The 23,864-nt window shown below is 35.8% G+C and overlaps 1 protein-coding gene across 1 annotated transcript in view; it reads right to left on the bottom strand.

Annotated features, from left to right (window-relative positions):
• Cdc45 (cell division cycle protein 45) overlaps positions 1–22,904 on the bottom strand; it is a 309,294-nt gene extending 286,390 nt beyond the window's left edge. The window contains exon 1 of the mRNA XM_090392057.1: positions 22,736–22,904. The gene's annotated coding sequence lies outside the window, so the exon portion shown is untranslated. The remainder of the gene's footprint in view (positions 1–22,735) is intronic.
• Between the last annotated feature and the right edge of the window lie 960 nt (positions 22,905–23,864).

The raw sequence follows: 23,864 nt of genomic DNA, 5'->3' as shown, positions 1-23,864 counted from the left end.
GAACAAATTGAAAAGTAGTGTTCCAAGAACAGAACCCTGTGGCACATTACTAGTCGCAGGCCGTCTTTTCAACTCTACTCCTGAATAAACCACTCTCTGATATCTCTCCATCAACCATCCTCCTATCCATCTCACCAACCCTATATCCATCCCCATATGCTGCAGTTTACTGATTAGAATTCCATGTGGTATCCTGCCAAAGGCCTTAGCAAGGTCCAGTAGAATCACTGTAAACCCATTACCCTTATCCAGTTCAGCCATCACTGTGTTATAAAACGAGAGCAAGTTACTGAGGGATGATCTACACTTCACAAAACCATGTTGTGAAGGGTAGATCATCCCCCCCATACAGTATCCTATTTTCATCTATCCAATCCTGTATTTTCTCTTGACTAATTTTTCCAAGACCATGACAACAATTCCTGATATGCTAATCGGTCGGTAATTTACAACAGCAGTCTTGGAACCTCCTTTATGCAGTGGAACTATTTTCCCCTATTTCCACCCCCTTGGGACTAACCCAGACCCGAGACTCAAATTAAACAAAATGGTCAAGGGCACTGACAATTGTTTAGCCACTTCACGTACGACACGAGCTGGTATACCGTCCAATCCCACAGATGTATTGACACTGAGGTTTCGTAATAGACTATTCACCTCCACTTCATTCACCACAATTCCCGTATAATCTATTGGTTCATTCATTCCTGCAATGTCACCACCTGGATGATATACTCTTGCAAAGTGCTCGCTCAGTAATTGAACTATATCAACTGATTTGGTTACCTCCCTACCATCGGCATTCTTTAAAATCATTCTGCCATATCCATTTTTTCTTTTACTTGCAACATCTCGTAAAAACCGTTTGGAATTCTCTTTAGCCAGCAGGGCTAATGTTCTTTCATAATCCGCTTTTGCTTTTCTTACCACACTTGTTACTCTTCTGGCCTGCGCTTTATACCATTCATGTGCCTGCCGGTCACCTTTCTCCTTAAATTCCCTCCACAGTTGTTTCTTTTTTTGCAGCTCAAGCTTAATGGTGCTATTCATCCATTTAACCCTTACTTGATTTATTATTCGGACTCTAAGTATACAGTCAGCCATTGCCTCCTGCACCGCCTCCCATGCACTATCAACATCCAGCCCTTGCAGTTTTACATGCCATGGCACTGAACCAATCAAACTCCTAAGCTTGTCATACTTAACAGCCCGATAATTCCACATGTACCATCTTAATTGTAAATTCCACACCTTTAGCCACCTCCCAAGTCAAGACCCTATGATCACTCTCACCAATTGGTGGCAACATGGTCATATTTGTTACAGCCAAATTCTTAGATGCAATTACTAGGTCAAGCACTCTCTGACCCATAGTATTTTCCATTACATGCTGTTGCAGATAGTTATCCCTTAATAACCGCATAAAATCCAATTCCTTCCTCCCATGTGTCCTCTCCTCCTTCCAATCAATGTTACCATAGTTGAAATCTCCCATAATAATTACCCTCCTTCCACTCATTTCTTATATTTGCTTATGCATACTATCTCCACCATCTATTCCATCACCTAGTCTATAGCAGCACCCAACTGCATATTTTGTTCTGCTAGTTTCAATCTCACACCAAATAGCCTCAAATGTGCTCTTTTCTGTATCCTGCAGTTCCACTTCTATTCTCCTTGGCTGTAGCTCATCAACTTTTTCTTACAATTGTAATCTATATACTAGTACATATAAAACAAAGTCCATTTTCGATGTTTGCTTATAACTCGAGAATAAATTGACCAATTTTGATGATGTCTTCACCAATAGATAGAGGATGTTCCATAAATGGTTTATGTCCATTTTTATTGATGTATACCTCCAGATTATGGAGCAGTGATTATTATTTTTTTTTTTTATCTCCCTCCACAACCTGTACTGCAGTTTATCAATATCTGGCTACTATTCTGCAGCCATATATTGTTAAATTTTTCGATATTGTTAAATTCTACTATTAGATATTGTGATATTAAATTCTTTCATTATTGCCTGTGGCCAGATATTGCAAAATTTTAGGCTTTTTTGATTGTTTGGGATGAATGTATAATGTTCCATAAAACATCTGTTGAAGTACACTGAAGGATATCAGATCAGACAATCAAAGAATGGGTGGAATAACTGTTTTATTTGCCAGTGATTTTCAACAAACATTGCCCGTTGTATCCCACAGAACCAGAGCAGACGAAGTGAATACATGCCTTAAGAAATTGTCACTATGGCATGATATAGAGATCTCAAAACCAATATGCTGTTCACCTACATGGAGACTAATGAACATTCCTTCTCCTCAAAAATATTTTAAAAAAAGGCAATGGTGAAGTACAGCAAAGAGACAGAAAAATTATATTAGCACACCTGAATATCAGGAAAAATTGTCTGAACTGCAGATGAACTGTTGTACAGTGTCTACTTATCTACTGAGAACATTACAGAAAAGTCACCGCTTGGTTCAGGGAGAGAGAAATATCCTCGCATCTTGAAATGACACCATGTCAATAATGAACGAGTTGGTTCTTAATAGGGTTAATGGATCTGTTAGTGTTTACAAATCACTCCTGTGAATGTAGATGTTCATTTTCCCATTGAATTTTTAAATATGCTTAACCCACCTGGACTGCCTGGTCATGAAATTAAATTGAAAATAGGTGTTCCTATTATGTTATTCCAAAATCCACATCCCCCCCCCAAAAAAAAAAAAAAAATCTTTGCAATGGAACTAAGGCTTCAAGTAAAATCGTCGAAACTGAATATAATAAAGCTACAATATTTACAGGTCCTGGTATCGGAGAAATTGTTTTCATTCCTCGGATATCCCTCATACCTATTTATTTGCATTCAAACAGTTACAATTTCCAATAAGAATTTCCTTTGCAATGATGATTAATAAAGTCCAAGGACAAACTATTAAATATGCAGGTTCAGATTTAAGAGGTGAATGTTTCAGACATAGGCAAATATATGTAGCATGTTTTGAGTTAGGCAGTCCTGAGAATTTAATTATTTTTGTTGAGGATGAAACTTCTAATGTTGTTTACAAAGAAGTGTTATAATGCTCACAATTCTACACCATGAGGAAAGCACCAGCACCAAATACCCAAGTAAATACCCTGAAATTCTGGCAGTATAAGTTCACCTCAGCAAGTATACATATACCTAAGTATATATAAGGATGCAAAAAATAGATTAGGGAAACCTAGTCTGTGAATTGTCTACAAATAGGATATTTTTTATTTAATTATCTGTAGATGTGCGTGTGTGCATGCACACACACACAAAAGTGAGTGAAAGAGCTTTTGTAGATTTTTTCCTTATACTCGTACTTAAGCTATAATTTATCATAAAAAGAGTCAGGAATCTACAAGACATATAAGTCAAAATAGTGGCTGCTTTGTCCTTATTGAATGTCCATTGAACTGTGCAACAGACTCATTCAATTACGTAAATAAGTTGTCAATGTTTAAATGAGATAATAGGGAAGCATTTTAAAAGTTTTTTAAGAATAGGCGAACTATCGACGACTGAGAAGGATGATAAAAGCAAGAGTAAACAGCAGCAAATGGTTTTGTGTGTGCATGCAGAGAGAAGTGATGGTTTGCCTGAGAGTAAGAAAGTGAATGCTAATGTGCAGTAAGTGAGCAGCAGTAAAATAACATGAAAAAGTATGCAAACAATCTTGTTACAAAGCAAATAAGCAAAAGTAAGGCAGAAAGTACAACTGAGCATAAATGGTATTGTATACATGAGATAAATGGATGCCTTATCTTTCAGTAAGACAATGTGATATGATAGTGGTAAATGATATAAGAATGTGCATATAAGAAAGATGCAGAAGAAAAGAATGTGAGAAGTTAGTGAAGTTAATATTTAAGTTGTGAAAAATGAGAGAATATCTGCAATGAGTCAAATATTAGAAGTGAGGAATGAATGAATGAGATGAAGCTGAGGAATGAATTAAGGTGATACAGGATGAGATAGAGAGTCAGAGTAAAGACTAACTGATGATAGTGGAAGAAGGATAGTGCCCATGAAAGAAGAGATGGAGGAAAAGAATAGGATAAAGCATTAATATAACAAAATATTAGAATACTCAGTCAATAAAAATTAAACAAACCCTTGTGTACGGATTCTGTTGAAGGACACTAAAGTAGAACAGAGACTGAAGGTGTATTTGAAAGGAGAAACAATACAAAATATGACTGCCTGACTGCAGAGAGTAGTAATAAGAGATTTGATTTGAGTGTTACCAAAAACAGTGAAACAGAAAAGTGTGCGAGATAAAGTTGCAAGTGTGTGCAATCGTATAATAGTTAGAATTGGCACAATGAATAGATGCACACTTGTTTGCATCTATTCATTCTGTCATCGCTTCTGTGTTGTGTGTGGAGTTTAACTAAAATTTGGATCCCTAATGGTCTTATGAAGAAAAACAGAAAAACAGAGCTGCCCATAAATTTGATATTGACAAAGTAAATATTCATTGTTGGAGAAATGACAATTCCATATTCTCGTGCAAAGCAACAATCAAGTGCTTTATGGGACCTAAGAAAGGAAGATACCCACAAGTAGATAAAACTAGGGGTCCAGAAATATCACATAAATCTAGTCACAAAAAATTTTTACTCCCATATTATGTAAAAGTTATATACTTACCACTGTTTCAATTTCAGCAACAAAGAGAACATTTTTAATAGAATTTAAAACAGCTAAAGTCAAATTATTTGCAATAATTTATATGATCTGGCAATTGTCTCTGTAATTTTGATCACTTTTTTTTGAGTGTTACATGCTACTTCAGTTCCACTACCTGCTAATCAGTTACTGGTCTTCCATAAAAAGAACTGGCTTATTTCCCTCTCTCATCTATCAAAGTACACTGAATCTGAGTTCTGGAGAGGAATTATGTAAACAAATAGTTCTTCCAATTTATGCACGACTTTCTCCTCATATGAAATATCTCAAGAAGCATCTAGGAGATGACTCTCTACTGGAGCCTTTGATTTCCTTAAGTAATTTTTGTTTAACATCAGCAGTAACTGACAAATTCTTTTCATTTCATGTCTAAGTGATACTGTTCTGCTACAGAGCCTAAGAAGTTTTTAAAGTCAATAAATGGTTTATACTTTTAGTCTGTTTTAAAAAGGCATTTCATGTATTCAAACATTTTAGAATCTATCTTTCTTTGGAAACCAGATACAGATTTTAAGTGTGATTTCGAGGCCAAGTCTATATTAACAATTTTTGTGAGAACTGAAACCTCAATGATTGAGAAACCTAATTTAAGCCTTCATGAAACCTAAATGTTAAATGTCCCCACTTTGGAAGGTCCTCAAAAACCTTGTGAAAATCTAGAGTTTTTATCAGAAGTCCCAGGATATTTTTTATACATTACAGAATGTGACATCACTTTGACTTTGGAGTACAACCACTTGAATTCCTTGAGCCATTTAGCTTGAAAGCACATCTTCATTGTGTTTAGTTGAGGGCACAACAGAACTCTTTTCTCCAGTGTTTTTAATATTTTCTGGTCCCTTTGCCTTCAGTTTTTTTTGCTTCACAAAATTAAGTTAGTTTGAATTTCCTTTCATTTACTGTCCATAATGAAAGATGAATTTATATAAATTATCCATAAAAATAATGCAATAGGAAAAACAAATAAGTTTACAAACACAACAGAAAATGGTCAACACTTGTAATGGAGCCAGACTAACATTTCGCAATGTAACATCAATAACATGATCCAGTTCCTGACTCTTCTTCGTAATGTAATTGTTGTTTTTCTTAAATAACACTATTAAAAAGCCTTTTCATCATGTATGATCGAATTTCTGGCCTGGGTTGGCCGAATAGTTAGCACACCCACTCTCCAACCAACAGGTTGCGAGTTCGAATCCTGAGGCGGGCATGGATGTTTATGATTGTCTTTAGGTAGGAGATTAATTTCATCGGTGTGAAACCACTGCCCTGCTTATTGGAGGCCTGAAGCAACCTGAAAAAGTTCCATGTTTTGTCTCTTGAGCAGGGTTTCCAGACCATGTAAAGAATAAATAAAAAAATACATAAAACTGATTTTAAAAAATGAGGGAAAAATCCTTAGCGCACCCACACAGTACAAAATATATTATAGGTTTGCATATAAATTTTCATGGGTGAGAACTACATAAAAAAAAAGTACTTAACGTAATTACATTAAGCTAATTCATGTTGTGAATTGTGAAAATAAGCTTACACCAAATACTACATTACAACTGAATACCTACTTGAGGGTTGAAGGTGTTGGGAGAATTGCAGCTGACAGTGAAACAAATGAAAATTGGTCTTGTTAAATTAATTTTTTTGTTTAATGGTGTCTCTGATTTTGAAAGAATGCAGATGACTTGCAAGTTATGCAAAATTAATTGTTTGCGAATTATTATTATTACAGGAAACTCCAAGGACTCATCGAGGGAGACCCTTAACATCATGTCAAGAACTATCCAACATTTGCACAGTATCTATCATACACCATCACTTGAACACACCATCACTTGAACTCATTCATAGTCATGGCACCCACAACAGACTCTGGCAACCTATTCCACTCATTCACTACTCTTCAAGCAAAAAACCTCATTTTAACACCTTTGCTAACTAAACTCTTATTAGTTTCCAAGGATGGCCTATAGTTTTCCCAACAACACACCTGTTCTGAAAAATTTAAATTTCCTCTGAATTAATCTTGTAAAAACCCCTCAGTAATTTGTATGTCTCAATCATATCACTCCTTTTCCCCCTTTCAACCAGTTTCTGTAACCCACAAACACTTGTTCTTGTAATGTTCATTCAATAGACCCACTACCATCTTGGTCACTCGCCTCTGGATCTTCTGAACCTCCTCCTCATCACCAAGAAACCCTGGCACCCAGATCTATATGCAGTAGTCAAGTTGGGGTCTTATCAAGGCTCAATAAAGAAGAATAATAACTTACTTGTTGAAGTATTCTTCAGTAACCAAGTGATATGATGAACTGCTTCAGCCACTTTTGCTATGTGACCACTAGACTTTAATTCCCTATCCAATAACACTCCCAAGTCTCTGGTTCCAATTTCCTGGAGTACAGTTCCATCAATGTGGTATACAGCTGGTAATCTTTTCACCCAAAAATGCATAACCTTACACTTTGCCACATTAAACTGACATCCATTCTCCTTTCCCCAGTCTGCCAATCTATCCAATCGTCCTGCAAAATTTTGACACCATCTCTATTAACTATTGCTCTATCCAACTTTGCATCATCGGCAAATAACTGAACAGTTCCTCTCAGATCCTTTCCTATATCGTTAATGAACAAATTAAACAGTAGCAGCCCAAGAACACACCACTAGTCACAGGCCTTCTTTTTGACTCTACTCCTGAATAAACTACTCTCTGATATCTCTCCATCAATCACCCATCACACAACCCTATATCCATCCCTGTGCTGCAGTTTACTGATTAGAATTCCATGTGGTATCCTGGCAAAAGGCCTTTGCAAAGTCCAGCAGTATCACTGTAAACTCATTACCTTTATCCAACCTCAGCTATCACTGTATTATAAAACATGTGCAAGTTACTGAGGCATGGCCTATCCTTCACAAAACCATGCTGCTCCCCCCCCCCCTCATACAGTATCCTCTTTCCATCTATCCATTCCTGTATTTTGCTCTTGACCAACTTCTCCAATGCTTGGACAACAACTCCTGAGTATTTGACTATTTATTTCACAACTCCTGAATACTTGACTATTTATGTCAAAATTTATCTGTAGATGCAGGGCAGGTTTTAGTTGATGATTTAGATGATGAAAGATCAATAGTGCCACCTTTTTGTCATAGATAGAAATTACTTAGCATTTTGGAAACAGAAGCAAGGTATCTTTGAGAGTACTAAGCAAAATAACTTTTAGTAGGGGCAAACAGTCTATTAATTACAAAAGATACTGTCTCCTGGTTGAAAATAAACTGAATTATTACACTCATTGGAAGCCACCTATGATCAAATAATTTGATAGTGAATGAGATGTTTAAAAATGAAAGAAAAAAAAAACATAAATCATGCAAAGAAAATAAGGCAATATATTTTGAATGTATTTAGAACTAGGCTGAAAATTCACTTGTGATTTGTCTCTGATCTTCTCTGAATGGATGGCATTTGATATTAGATCTATTAATTACAAAAGATACTGTCTCCTGGTTAAAAAATAAAACTTCATTATTACACTCATTGGAAACCACCTATAATCAAATAATTTGATAGCGAATGAGATGTTTAAAAATGGAAAAAAAAAAAAGTGTAAATTATGCAAAGAAAATAAGGCAATATATTCTGAATGTATTTAGAACTAGGCTGAAAATTCACCAGTGACTTGTCTCTGATCTTCTCTGAATGGATGGGGTTGGATATTAGATTGACGCATTGGATTGGAGACTGGCTATCCGATAGGTATCAACAAGTTATGTATGGGGGAGCGATATCCAGGAAAAGGAAACTTACTAGTGGTGTACCTCAGGGGTCTGTTTTAGGGCCATTGCTGTTTAACTTTTATATTAATGATATTGGTGAAGTTTCAGATGGAGATATTCAGTTGTTTGCAGATGATGCAAAGTTGGGATGAACCATGAAGAGTAGAGAAGATGTGGTGGCCTTACAAGAAGACTTGAATAAATTGAGTGATTGGGAACATGAATGGGGATATGAGTTCAATGTTGCAAAATGTAAAGTTTTAAAATTTGGAAAACAAAAATGGGATGCAGAATTTATGCTTGGTGAAGATATATTGTCAAAGGTGGAGGAAATAAGAGATCTGAGGGTGATAGTCGATAAGGAACTGAAATTTAGGGGACACATAGCCAAAATTGTGAAGACAACACAAAGGCTTCTGGGAATGATGCAGAGGACATTGACTTGTAGAAATAGGGAGATTCTTGTTCCATTGTATAAGGCTTTGATTAGGCCACACATGGACTATTATGCCCAGATTTGGTCACGTGGTTTTCAGAAGGACGAAGAGATGTTGGAAAGGGTCCAGAGGCGACTGACTAAGGTAGTTTCTAACCTCTGGAATGTCGAGTATGAGGAAAGATTGAAAAGATGCAACTTGCAGAGTCTGGTGGACAGGAGGAAGAGGGGAGATATGATAAAGACCTACAAGTTGGTAAGGAGTTGCTATAGGATCAATGCTGGAGAGGTTCTACAGAAAATAGTGGGAGATCTAGGGAGAACCAGAGTCATCCTTGGAAACTGTATAAAGAGGGTGTGAGTAAGGGAGTGAGAAGCAGGTTTTTTTCATGCAGAGTTGTGAATGATTAGAATGCCTTGCCTGAGAGTGTAGTGTCTGCAGAGAATTTGAGTGTGTTTAAAGCATGGTATGATGAGCTGTATGATAAAAGGGCGTCCTAGATGAGTCTTTGACTCCATGGGGGTCTTGAGTAATAATAATAACTTGCCAGTGGCAAGTGGAACAGTGGATTTCTAGAATCCTAAATAAAGCTGTTTTACATTTTGTTCCAATACACATGCAAAACAATGCAACTGAAGGCAAGAGAAATTGGCAAATCCCTCAGACGAGATGAAAGAAAGAAGCTGATATGGCCAATTCATGCATCAAATATCAATCTGCCAAAAATTTCCTGCGAACTTTGAACAAATGCTGCTTAACTTCCAAGAGCAGATTCAATTCAATTGAACAAAAAACACAACTATAAGTCAAATAGGAAATGGATCTGAAATTTGATTTGCCTCGGAATTATACTGTCAACAGTAAAGGTGCTAAAGAGATCATGGGTTATGAAAAAGAGTGCATCACTGCCAATGGCCAAAAGTTGTCCCCATATTTAATTTTAAACCAGAAAATAATGTCTAAGAATGAGTTGTTATTCCCAAAAGATGTTTTCATACATAGAGAAAAAAATGGATGGATGACAGTTGAGCTAATAAAAGACTGGCTAAAGGTCATCTGGGATAGATGCCTATGAGGTAGCAGGGTTTTTTCTCCCAAAAATCTGGGTCTTTCATCCCACATACAGACAAATCGACTTGAAAACACACAATATACAGACAAATATACTAGTGGTGGTAGTGGGCAATAGATGCCGTTGGTGTAAGTCATGACAGTAGTCACGGTCTGCTGTAGTTAGTGGATTAAGTGGTGAAGATGGAAAGTTATGAAGTAGGCACACTCCCTTGATGAGTCTTTGTACTCCTTGGAGGTGTCATGTAATAATAACATCCACATTACCCAACAATGCTAGTTCTTGATCTGGAAATTTATCTGAGCAGTTAAAGAATAAGTTGACTGAAGAGCTTTATGACTTCGTTATTATTGGTTGTGGCATTACTTGTCACCTGCAAACCCTGTCAATAAACCGTTTGAGGAATGCAAGTTCATGTTGTAAGAAATTTTTGACACCTACTAATAAGACAAAGACAGCACCTGAATCAAAACTTACAGAATGGGTGTCAACTGTTTTGAAGAAAATACCAAACATTTGTAGAACACTCATTTAAAAATTGCTGCATCAGTAATGCAAAAGGTGGCACAGAGGACAATATGTTGTGTGAAAATGCAAACATAAATGACTGGGTCACAAAGTGAAAAGCAGAAAAAATCATTAGATATATGAAGAGCCAAAGGCTTCAATTCGGCGACATATGACTTGCTTAAGGCAAGGGATATTACATCCCATATCGTTTCTTAGCCGAATATAGTAGAAACTATATAAAGTTCGGCGATTCCAAGCATAAGCAAATACCTGGATACTGCAGCAACTGACCCTAAAGGTAGTGCAAGCTGAGGCAACTCATGTCTAAGGTGGAGCAAGCTCTGATCACTATTCTTCATATTTACCCATAGTGTGAACTTAGCTCCTAGGAGCTGTATTTCTGTTCAACATTATGAGAGAAGGTCACTACCCAGACCGGTTTCGACCTTTATTGAGGTCTCATCAGTGAGTAGGTAGACCTAGTAAATATCAAGTTTGTAGCAAACAGAACTTACAACCCTTCTTTAGGATTGTAAGTTCCTTTAGGGTCAGTTGCTGCAGTATCCAGGTATTTGTTTACGCTTGGAATCGCCGAACTTTATATAGTTTCTACTATATTCGGCATGAAACTCTTTGAGTTTCTTATTCGGCTAAGAAACGATATGGGATGTAATATCCCTTAACTTAAGCAAGTCATATGTCGCCGAATTGAAACCTTTGGCTCTTCATATATCTAATAATTTATTAGGACACCTCTCGGCAATACTCATAGAAGGGTTGTAAGTTCTGTTCGCTACAAACTTGATATTAACTAGGTCTACCTACTCACAGATGAGACCTCAATAAAGGTCAAAACCGGTCTGGGTAGTGACCTTCTCTCATAATGTTGAACAGAAATACAGCTCCTAGGAGCAAGCTCCGATCACTATTCTTGATATTTACCCACACTATGGGTAAATATCAAGAATAGTGATCGGAGCTTGCTCCACCTTAGACATGAGTTGCCTGCTTGCACTACCTTTGGGGTCAGTTACTGCAGTATCCAGGTATTTGCTTACGCTTGGAATCGCCGAACTTTATATAGTTTCTACTATATTCGGCATGAAACACTTTGAGTTTCTTATTCGGCTAAGAAACGATATGGGATGTCTTCTTCTTTGAGTGCCATCTCCTATCGGAGGTCGGCGACCAGCTTGGCAAATTTTGAGCTATTCTGAGCAGTCTCTCAGAGTTCATACCAGTCCACTGTCTGATATCTGCCAGCCAAGATTTTCTTCGTCTTCCTTGTCCTCTTCTTCCATTTATCTTCCCTTTTATAATCAATTGAAGTATCTTATATTTTTCATTACGAAGTAGGTGACCAAGATATGCAGTTTTCCTTCTTTTTATGGTATCTAAAAGTTCACGTGATTTCCCCATTTGTTTCAGTACTTCCTGATTGGACGTTTTTGCTGTCCATGGGATTTTTAACATTCGTCTGTATAACCACATCTCAAAGGCTTCAAGTCTTTTTATTGATGTTGTCTTCAAGGTCCAAGTTTCTGCACCGTACAGCAGTACAGACCATACATAGCATTTAACCATGCGTACTCTAAGCTCTAAGTTTAAACTGCGGTTACACAGTGTTGATTTCATCAAGAGAAAATTTTTTCTTGCCATTTTAATTCTAACTTTTATTTCCATTTCTGGATTGCAATCTTCATTTAACCAGCATCCGAGATATTTAAACTTTGCCACTCTTTCTATTTGTTTCCTATTTAAAGAAAGTATTAAATTAAGAATTGGTTTCTTACTTATGACCATGAATTTAGTTTTGGTGATATTTATTTTTAATCCCATTTTTTCACTCTCTGCATTTATTAGCTCCAAAAGATTTTGAAGATCCTGAATATTGTCAGCCAGAAGAGCTGTATCATCGGCATATCGGATGTTACTGATGATTTCACCATTTACACTAATCCCTTCCTTTCTTCCTTCCAAGACTTTTTGAAATATGGCTTCTGAGTAGATGTTAAAAAGAAGAGGTGACAGCACACATCCTTGCCTTACTCCTCGTTTGATGTTAATGGAGTCTGTAATAATGTCATCAACTTGAACAGATGCCTTTTGGTTCCAATATAAGTTTTCAATGGGATGTAATATCCCTTAACCTAAGAAAGAATCAGATTTTGAATGTAAACCAGTTTTGGACTCTAATAATAACACCATAGAAAAATGTGGAGTGTAAAAGTGTATATACATACATCTAAATTCTTATTTTTTTTTTAATTTTAATCATTCTTTGCAATGAACAGCGTTGGTTTACTAAGGGAAAGTCATGTGCTTAGCAACTTGCTCACATTCTATAATAATGTTACCATTGAATTAGACAAGGGGAATGGATACTTTTAAATTTTGCTTTTGACAGAATACAGCATGGAAGACTGTTGAATAAATCGGAGAATATGGGTTTGGATTATAGAATATTAGCATGGATAAGAGGATGGTTGACTGACAGATATCAAAAAGTGGTATACTTGAGACAGGAGTCTGCAAGATTTAAGATAACTAGTTTTATACCACAAGGGTCAGTTCTTGGTCCACTGTTATTCAATCAATACATTGATGATAATGGGAATGATTTGACAAGTGACATGGAGCTATTTGCTGATGATGCAAAGATAGGCAAGGTAATCAGAAATGCAGCTGATATGCAATATTTGCAGAATTATTTGAACTAATTGCAATTGTGCTCATGGGTAAATAGATGCCAGTTCAATGTCAGTAAATATTAAGTCATGCTCTTGGCATGATTAGATATTCAATGCCGCATTATAGAGGTATTGGTGGGATTATGCTAGAAGAAACTGATCAGGATAGGGATCTTGGAGTGTTAGTAGATAGCAAGTTGAAGTTCAGGGATCATGTAGCAAAGAATGCAAATACAACTCAAAAGATTTGCAATGCTGAAACGAACGTTCACATATAAAGATAAGGATGTCATTTTGCCTCTTTACAAATTCTTGATAAGACCTCACTTGAACTATTGTGCGCATGTCTGGTCTCCTGGTTAGAAATGATATCAGGATTGTAGAATACTGATTAGGAAGACAGATTGAGAATTTGTAGACTGCAGACATAACAAACAGGAGAAAGAGAGGTGATATGATTGAGACTTACAAACTTCTGAAAGGGTCATACAGGATTTCAGTTGATGTAATTTTTCATTTTATGGAGGGGTGGGGAAAGGACAAGAGGGTATTCTTGGAAGCTGAAAACGAATACCACTAAGAATTATCCTGCCAACATATATATATATATGTGGCCTTCCTGGATTATGAGAAAGCATACGATCAAATCAACAGAACAAAGTTAATCAATATACTGTGTGAATTGAAAGCTCCACCTCAAACCACAAAAGCAATACCAAATATAATGGAAAAAGCTATATTAAAATTAAAATTAATAATGAAACAACCGAATTTTCTCTCATAGGGAAGTGCATGATTTGAATAGATTGCTATTGGATATTGTGTGTGCAAGCAGTGTGAATGAATTCAAGAATAAGATGAGTCTCTAGACTCCATGGAGGCCTGATTAATAATAACAATATGACAGCTGGTGCATGTAGTAAGTGGCCTCCCTCGATGAGTCCCTGACTCCCTAGAGGTCTCTCTTAACAATAATCTTCTTCTTCTCTCTTCCATCATCTATGTGGATGATGATGATGAGGCAGAATGAACTCTTTCCACTTCTGTCTGTTTAGAGTCTGAACAATTCTGTCCAGTTTGGTGTCGCTTGTTGTGATTTGGTTTTTAGGTCCTCTTTTATTTTGTCTATCCATCGAATTCTGGGCTACCCTTTGGATTTTTTACCTTCCATCGTTGTATTCAGGGCTTTAGATGGTAGTCTTTCTGTTCCCATTCTGGTCACATGGCCAAACCATCGCAGTCTTCTTTCTTGGATTTTGTCTATTACTGTTATTTCTTGTTTTAGTCGTTTCCTTATGTCTTCGTTTCTTAGTCGATCCAGCAGAGATACTCCAAGTAATCTTCTTAGCCAACCCATTTCAGTAACTAATAATTTTTTCTCTTCAACCTTTTTGAGATTCCAGCATTCACTTCCATAGAGGAGTATTAGGAGGACCATTGTTTCATAGATTCTTACTTTTGTTACTTGTTTGATGTCTCTTGACTTCCATATTTTATTAAGTCGTCCAAAAGTTTGGGATGCTTGACTGATTTGTCTGTTTATATCTTTTATAATTTCGCCATTGTACTCAATAACTCCTCCAAGGTAGGTGAAGTTTTCTACCTGCTCTAGATTCTTACTATCAATTTCAATTTTCAGTTGGTGCTTCTTTTTCCTATTTGCATAATTTTTGTTTTGTCTATATTTATGTTTAATCCAGATTTTATATACTCCTTTATTTTATCAGAAATTCACTATAGATTTTCTTCTGTGCTTGCTAGTTATGCAATGTCGTCTGCAAATTTTAAATTTTTCCCATATATTTTGATTCCGGAGTCTTCATTGTTTAAGGCCTTATTGGTTGCTTCTTCCAGTGTAAGATTGAATAGGTCTGGTGACATTGCATCCTTGTCTCACTCCGCTCTCTGTGTGGAACCAGTTGGTTAAGGTGTCCTCCATTCGTACTGCACTTTCAGATTTCTCATATAGATTCTTTATTATTCTTATGGTTTTGTTGGAAATTCCAAATTCTTCCATAGTTTTCCATAGTTCTCTTCTACGGATTGAATCAAATGCCTGACGAAAGTCTATGAAATTTATGTAGCAACTTTGGTTGTACTCTAGTGTCTTTTCTATTAGCTGTCTTAAGGTGAATAATTGATCAATTGTGCTTTGCCCTGGTCTGAAACCAGGTTGTTCTTCTCCTAGTGCCAGTTCTATATATGGCTGAATTTGTTTTTGGAGTACTTTCATAAAAACCTTACTTGGAATACTGAGGAGGCTAATGCCTCTGTAATTATTGCATTCTGTTTTATCTCCTTTTTTGTATATAGGAGTTATGACTGATTTGGTCCAATCCGTAGGCACTGCTTCATTTTTGTAGATCCTTTCAAATAATGTATTTAATGGTTCCAAAAGTTGTTCCTTTCCTGCTTTTAAGAATTCTGCATTTATTTGATCAATGCCAGGTGCTTTCCTAGTTTTGAGTTTTTCTATGCTGTGTGCTATTATTTCTTTGGTAAAGATATTTGTTTCCTCTTCCATTTCAGTGGCTGGAATCGTAATATCCTGGGAGCTGTTTTTATTATATAAATCTTTGAAGTATTCTTCCCATCTGGCCATTCTTTTTGTTTTACATTCAATTAGTTGTCCCTCTTTGTTTTTGATCATTATAATTTTTGTTGTCTGTGTCTTCCTAATTTAGTCTATTTATTTATATAATCCATGAAGGTTATTTTCTTTTGACAGCTTTTCTGCCATTTTGCATTTTTCTTCTAACCAGTTATTCTTGTCTCTTTTAACTAGTTTTCAAATTTCTCTGGTTAATCTATTATATTCATTTCTGTTATAGTTCTGTTTTAGTTTCATGCTTTTCCTTTGACTGCTTAACCTTTTAAGCGATCAAATTACTTCATTCGAGATCCAATCCTTTTTACTTTCTCTTTCTGTGTAACCTATTGTTTTTTCTGCCGAATTTAATATTATTTCCTTTAATTTGCACTAATGTTCTTCGATGTTTATATTCTGTTTTGGTAGTTCCTTCAGGTTTTTATCTAGTTCTACTTGATATTTTCTTAGAATATTGTTGTCTTGTAGATTTTTACATTCAGTCTCAGTCTCTTTTTGACTCTAAAAGTGCTTCCAGATTTTAACTTTATCCTTAGGTTTGCTAATACTAGCTTATGGTCTGATCCACAATCTGCAGTTTAGGATACTTGATTTCCATCTTTGGTTTACAATAATATAGTCTATCATATTCTTGGTTTGTCTGTCTGGTGATATCCATGCCCATTTGCTTTGGGGTTTTAGATGTTTAAAGAGAGTGTTGGTTACTGTTAGTCTATTATTTGAGCAGAAATTTAGCAGTCTTTCACCACATTCGTTGCTTTCTCCATACCCGAATTTTCCGATTACTCTTGGCCAGGTATCCCAGTCTTTGCCTACTTAAATATGTATTTAATTAGTGTAATATGTGTATCTCTGTTGTAATATTTTTCTCTGTTAGTGGTACTGAAAATAACGGTTTGTCTTACAAGTCGTACAGTAATACATGCAGTTTACGTTTCTTTTTTACAATTTCAAGCAAAGACAACAAAGTTTGCATTTTATGATGTATATAAATCATCATATCTGTCAAGTGCTATGGATTAAAAAAAATTACATAACACTTCTTTTAAATAAGTCGGCCTGGTTGGCTAAGTGGTTAGCGTGTCAACTCTCCAGCCAAAAGGCTGCAGGTTTGAATCCTGCTATGGGCATGGATGTTTGTGATTGTCTGTAAATATTTGTGGTAATGGTGGACAGTAGATGCCGTTGGTGTAGATGATGCAGCTCACTGTAGTTGATGGAGATAGAATTGTAGAGTAGGTGCATTCCTTCGATGAGTCTTTGGACTCCTTGGAGGTGTCAAGTAATAATAGTAATAATAATAAAAATCAGATAACAACATACAACAAAAGAATATTTATTTATTTTAAAGCTAAAAAATATCTATAAAATTTTAGCAAAATACATTAAATCATTTAAAATTTTTGGGTGGTAGTTTTAAGCAGAAATTTTGTGATATGTACCATTTCCTTTGGAAAATCTTTAATCTAAATCGCCATTAAAACACCTTTAATTCTGATCAGTGAATTGAAACTGACCATCCCTTCTACTGTAATTAAAAGAATGTTTAAAGGAGTTAAGACTTCCATCAACTTGGATGTTTAATAATTTCAGAAACATTCCTAAAGAATTAATGGAGGGCAAAATAGCACCACTGCATAAAGAATCCAAATCTGTGATGTCAACCATGCTAGAGGGCTGGTTAGATATAGGATATAAAAGTAAGTTCATGAGAACAAAATCTTTCCAAACACCATTTTTTTGTACAGGGCCACCCTGTGCAGGTTGTGCCCCACACAAAGGCATCTGATCAGGAGGGGTGGCATTTACTTCATTATTCATGAAGTAAAACTTTACTACATATATTGCACACCTTAAAATAAACAGTAAGGTGATAAAAAAAAGAACAGTAAACTCAACAACCAATTGGCCACTTTGCTTTGATGTGCCACTTCATGAGTGGTGCATCAAAGCAGGTTTGAACATGTTCAATATGTCGATATCAGTGTGTTGATATGTGATCCATGCTGTTTTAAACTATATATATGAAAATAAATTAACTGATATGTTTCCCAATACTGCCATTGTAGTACATTTATTTAATGTTACCTGCATCCATAGCATCCAGGGAAAGTAGTTTTTCAAAGCTAATATTAATAAAAAAAAATTATTTCTGATCAAAAATGTCCGAAGAACATCTTATCGATTTATCAATAATATCAATAGAAAATTATATTATTGATACTTTAAATATAAAAGATTTAATTAAGAATTTTGTGGCAGCTAAAGCTAGGAGGATAAATATGTAATAAATGACATATCATATATACCAAAGTCCAAAATGTTTATTGTGTTGTGATACTAAATAAATAAAAATTTCTTGAAATTAATTTCATTTTAATTTGCAAATTCTATTTTATGGGGGCACTGAAATATAACTTTGAACAAAGGCGTCTCCTACTTATAGGGTGGCAATGGTTTTGTAGAGGACAGTCATGTTTCAAAACCCTAACTGCATTTTATAATAAGATGATAAATGCACTGGACAGAGGAGATGCTTACATGGTAATTTTTCTAGAATACACAAAAGCATTTGATAATAAATCACATGTCAAACCTGCTGATGAAACTGAAATTAGGGATGGATAGTAGCTGAACAGTTTGGATATAGAGATGGTTAGCTGAGCAATGCTAGCAAGTTATTTTATAAAGTGATGTCTTAAAGGAAAAGTGCAACAAGCAGTGCACTGCGGGCTGAGAAAGATATTTAATTGTTCACAGATGATGCTAAACTAGAAATTAATAGCAGACTGTCAAATGCAACGGTGCTATATGAAGATTGGAATGGACTGGTAGTGTGGGTAGATAAATGGAGATATCAGTTCAATGTTATCAAGCATAAAGTTACTTTGCCTGAGGAGTTTGAGGAGGAAAGGATAACATGATAGTTGATAAGAAGTTAAAGTTCAATGGACACATTATAAAAGTTGTGAAAATTATTCAAAATTACATAATTCAGAACACTGACAATTTTTTTGTTTTACATGCAACTCCTAACCCTGGCAAAAAAAAGTTGTAAATCAATAGGATTAATTAGTATCCTGAGCAAGATTAAGTTGTTGTTTTTTTGTATATAATCCAAAAACCCTGCTCTAGAGACAAAACATGAAACTTTTTAAACTGCTTCCGACCTCTAATAAATAGGGCAGTGGTCTCACACTAAGCGATGAACTACTCTACCAGTTACAAACACCCACATCTATAGTGGGATTCATATCCATAGCCTGTTGGTTGGAGCAGATACACTATCCACTATTGACCAGGTTGACAGAAAGATAACATGATTACTGTATAAGGCACTAAAGCCACATCTAGATTTCTAGCCACAATCTAGTTGACAAGATATCAAGGTGATTATGAAATCAGTGGAAAGATTCCAGTAGTAAATGATTATCTTAAGATTGTGACATGAAAATATGAGAAATTATGAGAGACTGGTTATAATTGGCCAGTCAGAAAAACTAAGGTTATGAGGTCAACATCTGCTGATTTCTTGTTCTCTGGCCCTTCTTTTCCTATATTTTATTTTACGGATGTTTTGCACAATGGAAATTTCAAGTTTCCATGAAGGAAAAACTGTAGGGGTTTCCTTTCATATAAGATCAAATACCTCAACTTCAACTAAAGTCTTAAAAAAGGTTCTTCATACTCCAAATGTGATTCAAACCTAGATCTTTATAACTGAAGGAGAAAGGTTGCACAATGAGTAGACTATAGAGGCACTAATATGTGAAATGAATAAGACATCCCCATTATACATGTGTATAATGAGCATGTAAAAGAGTAAAAAATTAGATTTTTCTACATGGAGATTGATGGATGAACAGAATGTACCAATGGTGATTGTGGGATAGGTACTGTAGTCTGCAAAGAGTTTGGCTTGAATTGATGAGTCTTGTCACTCTATGGCTGCCTAGGAATAACACTTAAATGATGCATCTCAAGATCATAATCTCCCAAATTTTCAGAATATTAAATCCACTGTTATGATTCAGATGCAACAGGACTTCAGCACTCTCCATAAATGGATGTTCGTGTCACTGTGAGTTAGTCTGATGTCATCCTCAAGTATTCTATAATGAATTTTAAAACCACATCAACCTAATTTAGTAAGAAGTTTGAATTAGCTAGATGTTGTTCCAAAGGATTTTACCACTTTCAAAACAACATTAGGAATTGTGAAGTTTTTGGTAACACCAAAGGTAGCCTTCATACGTTCTCACTAATAAACAGGCTGTGTGACCTTAAGATAGCATTCTCTTACTCTTCATACTATATCAATAATCTTCTCAAGATGACTACAAATCCAATCCATAGTTCTGCTAATAACAGACCACAACATTCCTGTCTTTAACTTCTACAATTATAAATTCTGACCTCCAAACTATTCTTCTGTGGAGTTCTGATAACTTGGTTAATTTCAATGCCCCAAAGCACTCCATCTTTTTTTTTTTGAGAAATAAAACTTTACTTTCAGTATAACTTTTAACAGCATGAAGATTTCTTCATAAGATTTATTTTGTGACATAATGCTAATCACAAATCTTTCTTAGCATAAAAATATTACAAATATTGTTCCCTTAGCATTCAACAAATTAGGTTTCTTGTCTTTTGCTCAAGGTGTTACCTCAACTTTTTTTTTAAACAAAAACATGGATGTCAGACATATTAACTATTGTATATTTCCCACTTCTGGGTGATAGCCCTGAGCATCCCTAAAAAATTGTTGAGTCAGTACATAAGAGCAATTTGGTTGATTATTAACCTAATAATAATTCTCTATCCACTCTCTTTTCCATATGAACACTCATATTCTGAAGCTTGCATATTCCACAGCCACTGTTCAGAACTGGTAACTTCCACTCTAAATCTATTAACACAAACTTAAACTCAAGTTGAACTGAGGAGTTCAACTCCAACTTGTACTCTTCCTACTAGGTGATACCCTTTCCATATTTGAAGCCCGACAAATTTTTATTCCTCTTCACCAACTTTTGAAAGTGTCACCCCACATATGTACTTCTTAAAGAAAAGTTGCTTCTTTCTCAACTTTCTGCCATCCATAGTGGTAAACATAATATACTATGAGTTGAACAATTTCACTGTGTACACCACCATTAAAAATCAATGACACTGTCAATGGATTGAAAGGGGATATTCAGTTGTTTGCAGATGATGTGAAGCTGAGAAGGATTATTAGTAATAGTGCAGATGTGGCAGCCCTGCAAGAGGATTTGAATAAACTAGACAGGTGGGCAAATGAATGGGGGTGTCAGTTTAATGCAGCAAAATGTAAAGTCTTAAAGTTTGGGATACATCAATGGGAGGCTGCATACTCGATTGGAGAAGTAGGGGAGACGAGATCTGGAGATGATGACTGACAGAAAACTGAGATTCAGGGAACATATTGCAAAAGTGGTGAAGGTAACCCAGAGGATTGCTGCAAGGACAATGACCTGTAGAGATAAGAAAGTTATCGTTCCATTGTATAATACCCTGATCAGACCACACGTAGACTATTATTCTCAAACTTGATCCCCAGGATTTGAAGAGGATAAATTAACTGTGGAAAGGTTATGGAGGCAGATAACAAAGCTGGTTTCAGGACTGTACAATGCTAGTTATGAGGATCAGCTGAGAGAAAGTGGACTGCAGAGTTTGGAGATAGAAGGAGAGGTGATATGATTGAGACTTTTAAACTGTTGAAAGATAGTTACAGAGTTGACACTGGGGAGTTCTTTCGCTTGATGGAACAGCAGGAAGGAGCAGTGACAAGGGGCCATCCCTGGAAGTGACGAAAGGAAGCTGTGAGCAAGAGGCTGAGGAGTGGTTTCTTTGCATGAATGAACCATAGAAAGCATTGCCTGATAGAGTAGTGAGAGCAAGAACGGTCAATGAGTTCAAGGAGTGGTATGATAGACTGTGTTTCCTAGGAAGGACTTCCCACAGCGAGTCTTTTGACTCCATGGAGGCCTGAATAATAATAATAATATGTACAATCAATTCCTTTACACATGGCTATAACACAAGCAGTGATGTCTAGTCACCATTTTCCTCAGCTGCGATCCCAGCTGTTATCAATACTAAGTGAAATACTACAAATCTGTTTATGGGAGGATTACAGTGAGGGGAAAAAAAAAAACATAGGAATACATGAATGGGGTTGCTGTTAATAACACTAATTCCTGTAAGTGACAATGATCTAAGCCAGGGATTCTCACCCTATGGTAGGCATTTGGAGATATTTTACCATAAAACTGGCAAAAACATCCATTGGCTGAATGTGCAGATGGTATTCTTAAATTTAGCTAATGGTGAGAATAAACGTGAGTCACTGCCTTATTGGTACATCTAATATCTTGAATTAAATATAGTGGTATGCCACTGGAAAAAGTTGAGAATCCCTGATCTAGGCAATAAAACGAAGCCCACTAAAGACTAGCTTTAGTACAGACAGAGATGATCTGTTGTAACAGATCTTGCTACACTATTAAATCTAAAAACAGGTATCATGCTGTCTCTCCAGTGCAAGACCGAAAGAACACATCGAATAAATGAGTGCTATTTAGCATTAAAAAGTTGTGGGCTCACAGATGGGGGGGGGGGGGGAATCCGATTAAAATAATATGTAGTTTGAGAAATTTCATTACGGGTACGTTTTCAGCAAAATAGATTTTGTTTATTTTTGACCCTCAAATTCGGCTTTCTCCTTCCCTAAAAACAGAATGCCAATCCCTGACGCCTCATGTATCAATGTCCTCTTCACTTGAAAGTCAAGGTAATATAGGAATAAAAATATTTCTGATTTGTAAATTAAAAATAAATAAATAAATAAACGAGCTTACAAATCATTGTACCTACCAACTACTAATACCTTTCTTCTAATATATTTACTAATGTTTAACTTTATAAGTATACATTGATTTCTAATTTAATTAAAATACAACACGTTCAATATTACGTGTAATAACAACAATGAGATATATCATGTTTCCATAAATATACATCACACATGTGAAAATTTCGAAGTAAGCGCGCTGAGACGCTCACAGCAACAAAACATCTGTCTACTAATTATTACAATAGTCGCGACCTCTACTTTTATAGACACATTAAATTTTCTTGAGACCACAAATTTCTTTAAAAGAGTAAGAGGGGAAAGTTTCCATCTGAAATAAGTCTCTAGTCGAAAATAATTAGAATTAGCTACACAGCTTTAAATAGTGTAATATTAAATGAGAATAAAAAAAATAATAATAAGTATAACTTCAATATAATTATAATAAGTATTTCCAAATCCATTTCCAATTTCACTATGGCTCTCAGCTTATCTCTTTATAACATAGACCACAAATTCATCCAAGTTTCCTTCACCGTTGAACAACCTTCAGGAATAATTCTTCAGGAATAATTCAGTCTCGCATTCGTTGGAATTATAGGCTACCAAAGGGATGAGCTCTGTGACTTATGTACGCCTTCTTCCAATGCTTTGAATACTGTTTCTCTACTTCTGATCCAAACACATCCTCAGATCAAATAAAAGAAGCAATCCTCGCTTGAATGAAGGCCCTCGTCCCTCAGTCCATTCAAAATACTTCGCCAAAGCCAAACTTATGGTTATATAACAAGTGCAATGTAGTCCAAGAAAACAAAAATCATACCACGAGTGGCTCAAGAGCAAAACTCCAGAAATATGCTCAGCATACATTGCAGCTTTTGACAACTACAGATAAACTATCAATGTATTTAAAGCAGATTCTAAAAGTGCCAAAGGCTGTAAACTCTCTTCCCTGTTAATATGAGAGTATAACCTTCTGATGCCTCGCTAAGGCCATTTATTATTATTATATCAGGAATAATAACTCCAAGGAGTCCGAAGACTCATCGCGGGAGGACATCTTCAACTGTCTCTACACCTTACCTCTACTACGAATCAACGCCATCTACCGCCCACCTCCAACACCACCACAACTAGTAATTTTTGTCTGTA

The sequence above is a fragment of the Typopeltis vanoorti genome, chromosome 4, assembly GCF_054136105.1.
Source record: "Typopeltis vanoorti isolate ZY-2024b chromosome 4, IOZ_Tvanoo_1.0, whole genome shotgun sequence".
NCBI classification, from domain to species: domain Eukaryota; kingdom Metazoa; phylum Arthropoda; class Arachnida; order Uropygi; family Thelyphonidae; genus Typopeltis; species Typopeltis vanoorti.
This window is presented reverse-complemented; position numbering and strand designations above follow the sequence as displayed.